This window comes from Cavia porcellus, unplaced genomic scaffold (assembly GCF_034190915.1).
Source record: "Cavia porcellus strain 051 isolate PalLab524CR breed Dunkin Hartley unplaced genomic scaffold, mCavPor4.1 scaffold_13, whole genome shotgun sequence".
NCBI classification, from domain to species: domain Eukaryota; kingdom Metazoa; phylum Chordata; class Mammalia; order Rodentia; family Caviidae; genus Cavia; species Cavia porcellus.
This window is the reverse complement of record NW_026947496.1, coordinates 59,961,420-59,971,823: the sequence shown is the minus strand read 5'-3', so window position 1 is coordinate 59,971,823 and position 10,404 is coordinate 59,961,420.

Below are 10,404 nucleotides of genomic sequence, written 5' to 3'. Positions count from 1 at the left end.
GGAAAAAATAGGATTTATTTTTATTGCATTGCTTTCTCCTCTTTTGCTTCTTTAGATGCAAATAAATGAAATCGGAATTTTTATGTAGTCTTGAATTCAGCAGTTGAAGCACTCCAATACCTTGTGTAATTAATACTTACAACTACTGTATAATGATTCAATAGGTGAAAAAAAATTTCTTCAGTTTGGGGAGGCTCTACAATAAGTGACCATTATAATTGGGCATTTTGTTTGTATGTTTTGGACAAAACTAGGCCAATTTTTTCTGGGTGTTAAAAGTTCAATCAGGGCAGCCAAGATATGCATCCTCAGCTGGCGTAAGCAGTCAGTTTATTCAGCAGGTGGCGCTCTTTCTATCTATAAATGTTAAGACAGCCCTAAAACAATAATGGGGACGCTTCTATTGGTGCCATTTTACAGGAAAAATGCACAGCAGATAACAAAGCCACTGCTTAATATGCAGAATGCTTTTTCCTTTAAGACACTGTTAATTTTGAAAAAATATGACATTTACTAAATTATTTTTATAATCTGACATTCTACTTTTCTCTAGTTTATACTACCATAGAGACTGAATAAATTGTTGTAACTCCAAATAGTGATGTTATAAAATACTTAAAAAATATTTTGGAAGAATACTGTATAGGTAGATTAACAATTTTAATAGCAACCATTTCTCAAGTAAGAGCCAGGCTATTTTCTTTCTAGTGCCTACTACTTTATGTATCCCTAAATGGTCATGTGCCTTGTTTTGTCTCTTTCTTTCTTTCTTTCTTTCTTTCTTTCTTTCTTTCTTTCTTTCTTTCTTTCTTTCTTTCTTTCTTTCTTCCTTTCTTTCTTCCTTCCTTCCTTCCTTCCTTCCTTCCTTCCTTCCTTTCTTTCCTCCCTTACTTTTTTTTTTTTTTTTTTTGTACTGGGGATCAGGCTCATGTCCCCGTGCTTGCCAGGCAGGTTCTGTGCCTCTCAGCTTTGTTCCCAATGGCCATGTTTCTGTGTTGATTTTTGCAGTTACATAAGAACACTATTTTTGGTAGCACCCAATCACTATGATGACTAAGCACGCTTTTCTCTAAGGCCAAGGTAAATGCTTCCTTTAACACATTAATTTGTTGTGACATCTTGCATGTCTATGGATTTTAAGATGCTACATACATGTGGCAGCTATTTGAGCAGCAGCAGCAGCTTGTTAGAAGTGTAAACATGAGTCTCCATTCAAGACTTTCTAAGCTTCTGGGGTTGGGACTCAGGAGTGTGTATTAACAAACATTCCAACTGATTCTGAAGTATAATAAAAGTTGAAAGGACTGCAACTTCAGATTTTAATGATGCCAATTAGCATTAACTGTTAAAACACACTAGAGCAGAAATATACTTCTCTGTGGGGTTACTGCACCTTTCCTTTCTCTATTTTTCAATTGAGGATCAAGACTAAACTGCAGTGCTTAAAATGCTTCTGCTACCTATTTTGTCAGTGAGTGAATATGTGAATCATTTTTTTTTTCACTGACCTCCTAAGTAGATCAATAACTTAGGCATAAAATAAGGACTCTTGTCATGCTTTGATTATGAAGAACTTTCCTTTTTTGGTCAGAAATTATATCTCAAATTTCTTAGAAATGTACATGTAAGATAAATTTAGAATATATCAATAATCTACAAAAGGCAATACATATTACTTCTCATTTATTCAAATAAAATTAAACCACTACATTCATTTGCCAAGTCCAGTATAACCAAATGAGATCACTAGAACTGACAGTTTCACTGGATAATGAATGCTTTTGATAATTTTAAAATATTATATATTTTCTCAGTTCTTCAAGTGTAAAATTAGTTTAGTCAAAATAGTGATGTATGGGCAAATATTTTCCTTTTGCTTAAGATTAAATTGAATCACCAATATCACTTTATTAAGCAGCTATATATGTCCACAGTACAATTATTATGAAGAAAACAATTTGAGCTATCCTGAAACATAACTCTTTCTTACAATACTGTATAAAAAGCTCTCCAATTTTTTGAACATGTTCATCTTGAAATGAAAGATCTTGGAAGCTTCCCAGTGAAATGTAGGCTTATGAAATGGAGAAAAACTGGAAGAAAAAACTGTGAATTTGTAGCCAGAAACATAGAGAAATCTTATTTTATATCCTGATAGAATATGTGCTTGTGCAGATTTTGAATATACATTAAGCCTACCAGGTAGACATAGCCTAGTATTTTATTACGTGTACCCTGATAGTATATTGGAAGATATAAAGAGTATCGATTCACAGAACATATATTGAAATGTCACATCCAAAAATGTAGCGAGAGAAAGTGGTAATATATGCACAGCTTTTCCAAAACTGCATGTGCATAATTTGTCTTGAGTAATAATACACTATATCTTAATGTAAAATTAGTAAGAGTTGATATGGTAAATGACCTGTTAATAAGGTTATGAAACATGACTTTTTTGAAGAATTATTTTACAAATCATTAAAAACTAAACTTTTAAATGATGTGTTTATTGGTAGCTAGTAAATAAAGAATAAAAAGAAGCAGACAATGAAGAGTTCAAAAAATTTAAGACAACATTAACAACATAAATGCTAACTTTCTTACACTTATTGTTCAAAATGTTGTAGACAAGTTTTTAATAAACTTTTGAAATAGTTACAACATCCCAGCAATTTGCCAATTTTTGCTTTTTAAAGTTTATTGATGAATTCTTTAGTTATATTGTTTGAAAATGAAGTCAATGAAGAAATTATATATCATTAACTAATAGAAATGATAAGTATTTACTGCTTACTTTATTAGAACTGTGTATTTTGTAATAAACTGAGGTAGATGAGATATGCATACTACAATTAAAATCCATCAGAATTTTAAAACAGTTCACTTAGTGGTTCAGTTAATTATTTCTACAATCCTCCTAATAGTATTTAATGAAATATTTTATGGTTATGGGGTACAAAATTGTGAGTGCATATCCCACATCAAAATACAAAGCAAATTTATTCTATACCAGTTTACCACTTCTCCTAGCAGTAGAGTGGCTAATCATTAATATTCATACAAAGCACTGCACTTGAGTGCTCATCAAGAGCAATGAGCCTTGATTCGCGTTGTGATGATATTAATGGGACAGGGCCTGCTTCCACGTGGGTAACTCATCACTTATTTGTGTCCTTCTGTGTCTTCCACTTCTGCTGACTTATTTTCCTTACTGACTAGGAGTCCTTTATATATTTATTCCTTTTTGCTGCGATGTGTTTTAAGTATTCTATATCAATTATTAAATATATCATGCTTTTGATGAACTATGATATCTTTTAATGTAATGTATTTACATATCTGTACTAGTTATTCTTATTGCTGAGACAAAATACCCAACACACAAAATTAAAGGAGGAAAAGTTTATTTAGTTCACAGTTTGTGGAGGTTTCAATTCATCATTACTTGGCTCCAGGGCAGCATGGCATGGTAGACAGGCATCATAGTTCATGATGGGAAGGAGATAGCAAAACAACAAGGAACGCCCAAAGAAACCCTTGGGGGAATGCAAAGGGTTGGGCATCTCCAAGAGTTTCTTTCTAACACTTATGTATTACCCATAGTACTTGGGTCAGGTAGCACTCACACCCTGAATTCCAACATCACACACTAGATCAACCTATCTGTTAAAATGTCTCCCTTAGGACCACATGACTTTTGGGGGCCATCTAGATACAAGCCATAATGATAACTTTTTTTTCTTCCTTTGTATATCATTCAAGATATTGGGAAGTATATTATTTCTCTATTGATTGTGAAACACAGCTTTTCAGTATACATCAACGGGGGTTGGAAACTATTTTCCTTCATGTTTTGGAAAAATTCACTAGAAGGTCTCCTTAATTTAAGGGCTTGTGTTGAGAAGTATGCTGTAATTATGGTGGGATTTATTTTATAAGAGCTATTTCTTCTCTTTAGTAGCTTAAATCTTTCTTGTGGTGGTGAATTTATGCAATCCTAATGATTATATACCTTGGTGTAGGGTTATTGTGGTTATGGATAATAAGCTCTACTTATCTGTGCATCAAATTATTTTTCTATGCTTAGAAAGTTTTCTGTAATTACTTCTGTGAACAGTTTTTTTTTTTTAAATGTCATTTGTGCTGACTTCTGATTTTCATTGATTCCAATTGATCTTATGTTATACCTCTTTGAATCATCTTGCGGCTTTCGGAATGTGTTTTTATTGATTCTCTGTTACTTTTAAGAGATCTTTATTTTCTTGATTGCTAATCACAGTCTTATCTTCTAGGTCTGAAATTCTATCTTCACTTTTGTTCATTTGGTTTTGCAAATTTTCAATGGGTTTTTAATTTCCTGGATATCTATTTGAATCTGTTTCATGGATTCCATTTTTCCTCTATGTTGAACACTCTTAGTTTCCATAATTTTCCTATGTTCTTGTATTTTTTTAAAATCTATGTCTACCCTAGACTTGCTGATTAAGCCCTCCATTGTGGTCATCCTCTCTTTTGTTTTTTTTTTTTATAAGCTGGTAGGTTATTTTTGATCTGATTTCCTTGATAATGTCATGCATTATTTCTGCTTCTACCTGCCTGATGCTATTGTTATTGCTAATTGTAACACTTTATTCAGGATGTCATAACTGTCATAATCTTTTTTGTGTTTCATACTCTACTATCATTTTAGAAATTTCAGATGGTTGCCTCCATTTTCCTCTACTTCTTGGGTGGGCTGGAGGTCTATTTTGGGGTTTTCTTTCTGTATTTTGTCATTTTCCATTTTTAATTTAATTTTTGTTTTAATTTTCTGTGTTGATGTCTATAAATTTCTTGTAGAAGGTAGCTTTGTCACTAGTATTGAGGCTTTCCTAGGAATTGTGTCTTCCACCTGTAGGAGATTCTTGGTTCTTGTGTCTGTCCCAAGATCCTACCTTCCCAATTTATTAAGCATGAAGTATTGGAATCTATTTGTTTTGGCACCTATTCCTTTGGTACTGGACTTCATCGATGGTTCTGACCCTAGACAATCACAGTGCTGTTATAGAAGGGAGAACAAGTGATTATGACAAGTATGACATCTTGGTAAAGTATTACAATTAGCAATAAAAATAGCATTAAGCATGACCTAGAAGTTGAAAGACTGTGGTAACTCATGGTTTGGTACATTTAATCATAGTTGCAAGATCTACAGTTATTTCAAAAAATACCTGGAAAACTAAATTTAAAGTGGGATATATTATAGTAACTTCTTTGTTTTCCTATTAACCTGATTTGAACCCTAGTATTGCTCTCCCCATCTTGTTCTGTCTGATTATACTATATTCTATTTTGTTTGATGGTATCAATTTTGAGGGTATAGGTATCACTTTGAAAGCAATAAAATATACTATGATGCCCATTATGGTTTGACTATTATCTCTTTTTTGAAGGCCTATAAGGTCTCCAGTGTTCTGTATGGTTTTGATCAATTCTATTATACCTGATGATATAGGCAACTCAATTTAAAAATAGCAAGAAGCACAATGGTAACCACTTTTGATCACCTGGTGTTCTATTTTTGCATCATGTACTATGCTCATCCTTCTATTCTAACAGACTCTGTTTTGCTTAGTCACGTTTGGTTTTATTCTCTTCCAAAAAAAGTAATAAGAACTGTGGGAGTAATAAAACCCTAAACATGTAATTGTTATTGTAAAAAAAGAGAGGAAAGAAAGGTGGACTAAGGGATATAACGGCATGTATGTTTGAATGTGTAGGATGGAAAACAAATATACTGAGCTTTTGTTGGATCATTGAATGGAACTGTCTCCAGTCTCACTGGATGAATGTCCACTTTATATGCTTTAATTTTATAAATTGCACAACTGTTTCTAAGAAGACAATATATAACCTATTAACTAATGATTTCTTAATGCATATTTTTTCTTGAAATTCTGTATTACTTGTACCTTTTTACTGCTTTGTTTTTTATGTCCTTTCTTTTTTTTTCTCTTTAAATAAAAAAAAAAAAAAAAAGAAAACCGACAACCCCCCCCCCCCACACACACATATGATACTCTGAGTTGGTCATGGTGATATATATTTGTAATCACAACACTCAGGAAGCTGAGGCAGAAGGATCCTGAGTTTTACCTAAGCTATAAGCCAAGTTTCAGGCCAGCTTGGGTTGCACAGTGAAATCCTGTCTCAAAACAACACAAACAGTTCTCTGGGAAAGTTTCCCATTCTGCTATGCAACTTCTCATCTGGACAGCTCTAATGGATAAAGCATTATGGCAAAATTTAGTGTATGGGCCTGGTGTGGTGGCACACGCCTGTAATCCCAGTGTACTGGGATTGGGGGTAGTGAGGCATGAGGATAACTGCAAGTTTGAGGCCAGCTGCAAGTTTGAGGCACAAAGTGAGTTCAAGGCCAGCCTGAACTGCATAGTAAGACCCTATCTCAAAAAACAAAACTAACAAAAAAAAAAAAAAGGTAGTATCATGTTGTAGTTAATGCAACGATCATATGAGCCTACTGTGAGATGAGCTAGTTACAACTTATTATATTTGTATTATGTTGGTATGCTTTTATGTGGGTCTTCACTAAATAAATGAATTTTTTTTTAATTTAAAAGGAAAAAGAGAAAAAATAAAACAAAACAGTATAAGGGTACAACTAATACAGAACTTAAAAAAACAGTAAGAAATCACCAGTTAATAGATTAAACATTATCATCTCAGAGATAGTTGCTCGAGTCACAGGATCAAAGCATACAAAATGGACGTTCAAACAGTGAGACTACAAAGAGTTGTGTTCAATGATCCAACCAAAAACATTAATATGGTCATTTATTTAACCCCCCTAAAAACACTTGCAGTTGTATCCTTTAGAGCACTTTTTTTCCTTCTCTTATTTACAATAAAATTTACACATTTTGGGTTTGATTACTCCTTTGTTCTTATTACTTTTTTTTTGGAGGAGAATAAAGTCAAATATGGCAAAACAAAGCTGTCAGTCAAAACCAAGGATAGACATAGCACATGATGTAAAACAGAGTATAAGGTTATCAACAATGGTTACCATAATGTCTCTTGCTTCCTTAAAAAGAATTGTTTATCTCATTAGGTATTATAAAGTTGAACAAAACAGTAGAGAACAAGACCAATAAAACCTAAACCTTGTAAACGTTACAGGACTTCAAGAGGAGATAATAGTCAAATCAGAATGGGCATGATAGTGAATCTTATTGCCTTCAAAGTAGTTGCTTATACCCTCGAACTCGATATTATCATACAGAACGGAAAAGAGTCTAATCAGTCAAAACAAGATAGTGGGAGTACTACAGGACTTCAAATCAAGTTAATAGGAAATCAAAAAAGTTACTATAATATATCCTGCTAATTTTCAAATTTTTCCCCTTATGTAAAAATCATAAAAAATAACCAAAATTTTTTTTTAATGAATAAGAGAGAGATTGAGATAAAAGAGGACATAACAACATTACAATGCAGGTCAAAGCCTGACTGTTTCAGCAACCTAGTGCTTCACTACCAAATAACCCCACTTAATGGTAGCTACCATAATGTCTTTTTTCTTGAAATATTTGAATATAACTTCATATACTATAGCATCAAACATATCAAGTCAGTGTAAAACCATTCAAGTGGATGAAAGCATTGTAGGGTATTTAGAACCAGCTAACAGAAAATGAACAATGGTTTCTATATTATCTCTTTGCCTATAACAATTTTTGTTTATACTATTACAAATAATAAAATCCAGCAAGATACATCATGATAAAACCAATGGAGACGGAAGAGACATAGTTCGGTGGGGCTTCAAAACAAGATGATAGTAAATCAGCACTAGCTAATATGATGACTTTTCTTCAAAATAGATGTTCATTTCATCACAGGCCATAATATCAAGCAGCCCAGAATAAAGCCATTCCAATTAGTAAGTGAAAACTTTATAAGGCTTCAAGGCCACATAACGAGGAATCATGATTGCCACATACTTTTATATATTTGAATCATTTCTTATATTAGGGAAACTATTCGGTATTCACACATGTGAGATTGATTTATTTCACTTATGAGTATGGTCTCAAGCTGTGCCCATTTATTGATAAATATCTCAATGTGATCCTTCTTTATAGCTGAGTAGTACTCCATTGTATAGAAATACCACACTTTTTTATCCATTCCTCAGTTGATGGACACTTGGGTTGTTTCCAATATCTGGCGATTACAAATTGTGCTGCTATAAACATTGGTGCACATATTTCACTGTGGTATGATGCTTTTAGTTCTTCTGGAATAGCTGGAACAAATGGAACTTCAAATCCCAGGTTTTGAGAAATCTGCAGACTGACCTCCACAAAGGTTGTACCAGTCTACACTCCCACCAACAGTGTAGGAGATTTCCTTTTTCCCCACAGCCTCTCCAGCATTTACTGTTCTTGGTTTTCTTGATCCTGGCCACTCTTTCAGGAGTGAGACGAAATCTCAGTGTGGTTTTAATTTGCATTTCTCTAATGACCAATGATGATGAACATGTTTTCATGTATTTATTTGCCATTTGTAATTCTTCATCTGAGAAGTGCATACTCATCTCAGATGCCGATTTTTGGACTGGATCTTTGAATTTTGGGGGTCTGAGTTTTTTTTAATTCTTTATATGTTTTAGACAAAAGTCCCTTGTCTGAGGGGGAGTTCACTAAGATCTTTTCCAAGTTTGTGGGTTTTCTTTTCACTATGCTGGAGATTTCTTTTGACATGCAGAAACTTTTTAATAAGAGGTAGTCCCAGTTATTGATTCTGGGAAGTATTTCTTGTGCAGTTTAAGTCCTGTTTATGAATTCTCTACCTACCCTTATGTCTTCAAGGTTTCTACCCAATTTGTCTTCCAATAGATTTAGTGTTTCTGTTTTAATATTTGATCCATTTAGATTTTAATTTAGTACATGGTGATAGGCATGTGTCTAGTTTTAGTTTTCGGCAAATAGAGAGCCAGTTTTTCCAACACCATTTATTAAAGAGACTGTCGTTCTTCCAATGAACCTGCTTGGCTTCTTTATCATGGATAAGGTGATTGAGTGTGTTTGTAGTTGTGGTTGTATCTTCTAATCTATTCCATTGATCTTTGGCTCTGTTTTGATTCCAGTACCATGTTGATTTACTACTATTGCTTTGTAGTAAGGGATTGTGATGCCTTCTGCCTTGCCTTTGCTGCTTAGAATTGCCTTTGCTATTCTAGGTCTCTTCTGGTTCCAGATGAACTTTAGGAGTGATTTCTCTAGATCTCTAAGGTATATTGATGGTATTTTTATTGGGATTGCATTGAATCTGTATAACAGTTTTGGGAGAATGGCCATTTTCATAATGTTTGTTCTTCCTGTCCATTAGCAAGGGATGTCTTTCCATTCTTTGAGATCGTCTTCAATTTCTTTTTCAGTGTATTATAATTTTCCCTGTATAGGTCTTTCACTTCTATCCTAAGAGTAGTTTCTAAACATTTCTTTTTTTTTCTTGCTAGTGTGAAGTGTGTGGCTTCTCTTAGTTCTCTCTCTGTGTTTTTGTTGTTAGTGTATAGGAATGCTATTGATTTCTGAGTATTGATTTTGTATCCAGCTATATTACTGAATTTATTTATTATATCTAAATATAATAAATGGAGTTACAATGGAGTTTAGGGGGTCTTCTATGTAGAGCATCATGTCATCTGCAAACAATGATAATTTAACTTCTTCTTTTCCTATCTTTACCCCTTTTAGTTCTCTCTCTTGTCTAATTGCTCTGGCTAGTACTTCCAGTACTATATTAAATAAGAGTGATGACAAAGGACATCCTTGTCTTGTTCCTGATTTTAAAGTAAAGGCTTTCAATTGTTGGCCATTTAGTATGATACTGGCTGTTGATTTGTCATAGATGGCCTTTATTATATTGAGTTAAAGACAATCTAATCCAATTTTCTGTAAAATTCTTATCATGAAAGAACTTATTGAAGGCTTTTTCTGCATCTATAGAAATGATCATGTGATTCTTATTTTTGGTTTTATTGATATGGTGGATTACATTTATTGATTTACAGATGTTGAACCATCCCTGCATGCCTGGGATGAATCCCACTTGGTCATTGTGTATAATCTTCCTATCTGCATCCTATTTATCAATATTTTATTGAGGATATTTGCATCTGTGTTCATTAGGGAGATTGGTCTATAGTTCTCTTTTTCAGTTGGGTCTTTCTCAGGTTTTGGTCCTAGAGTAATATTTGCTTCCAAAAATGACTTAGGGAGGATTACTTCCCTTTCAATTTATGCATTGGTTAGTCATTTCTATATTTTCTTTTGAGAAATTTCTACTTAAATTTAGTGTCCTTTTAAATTTTAAAATAAAAAATAAAATTGATGA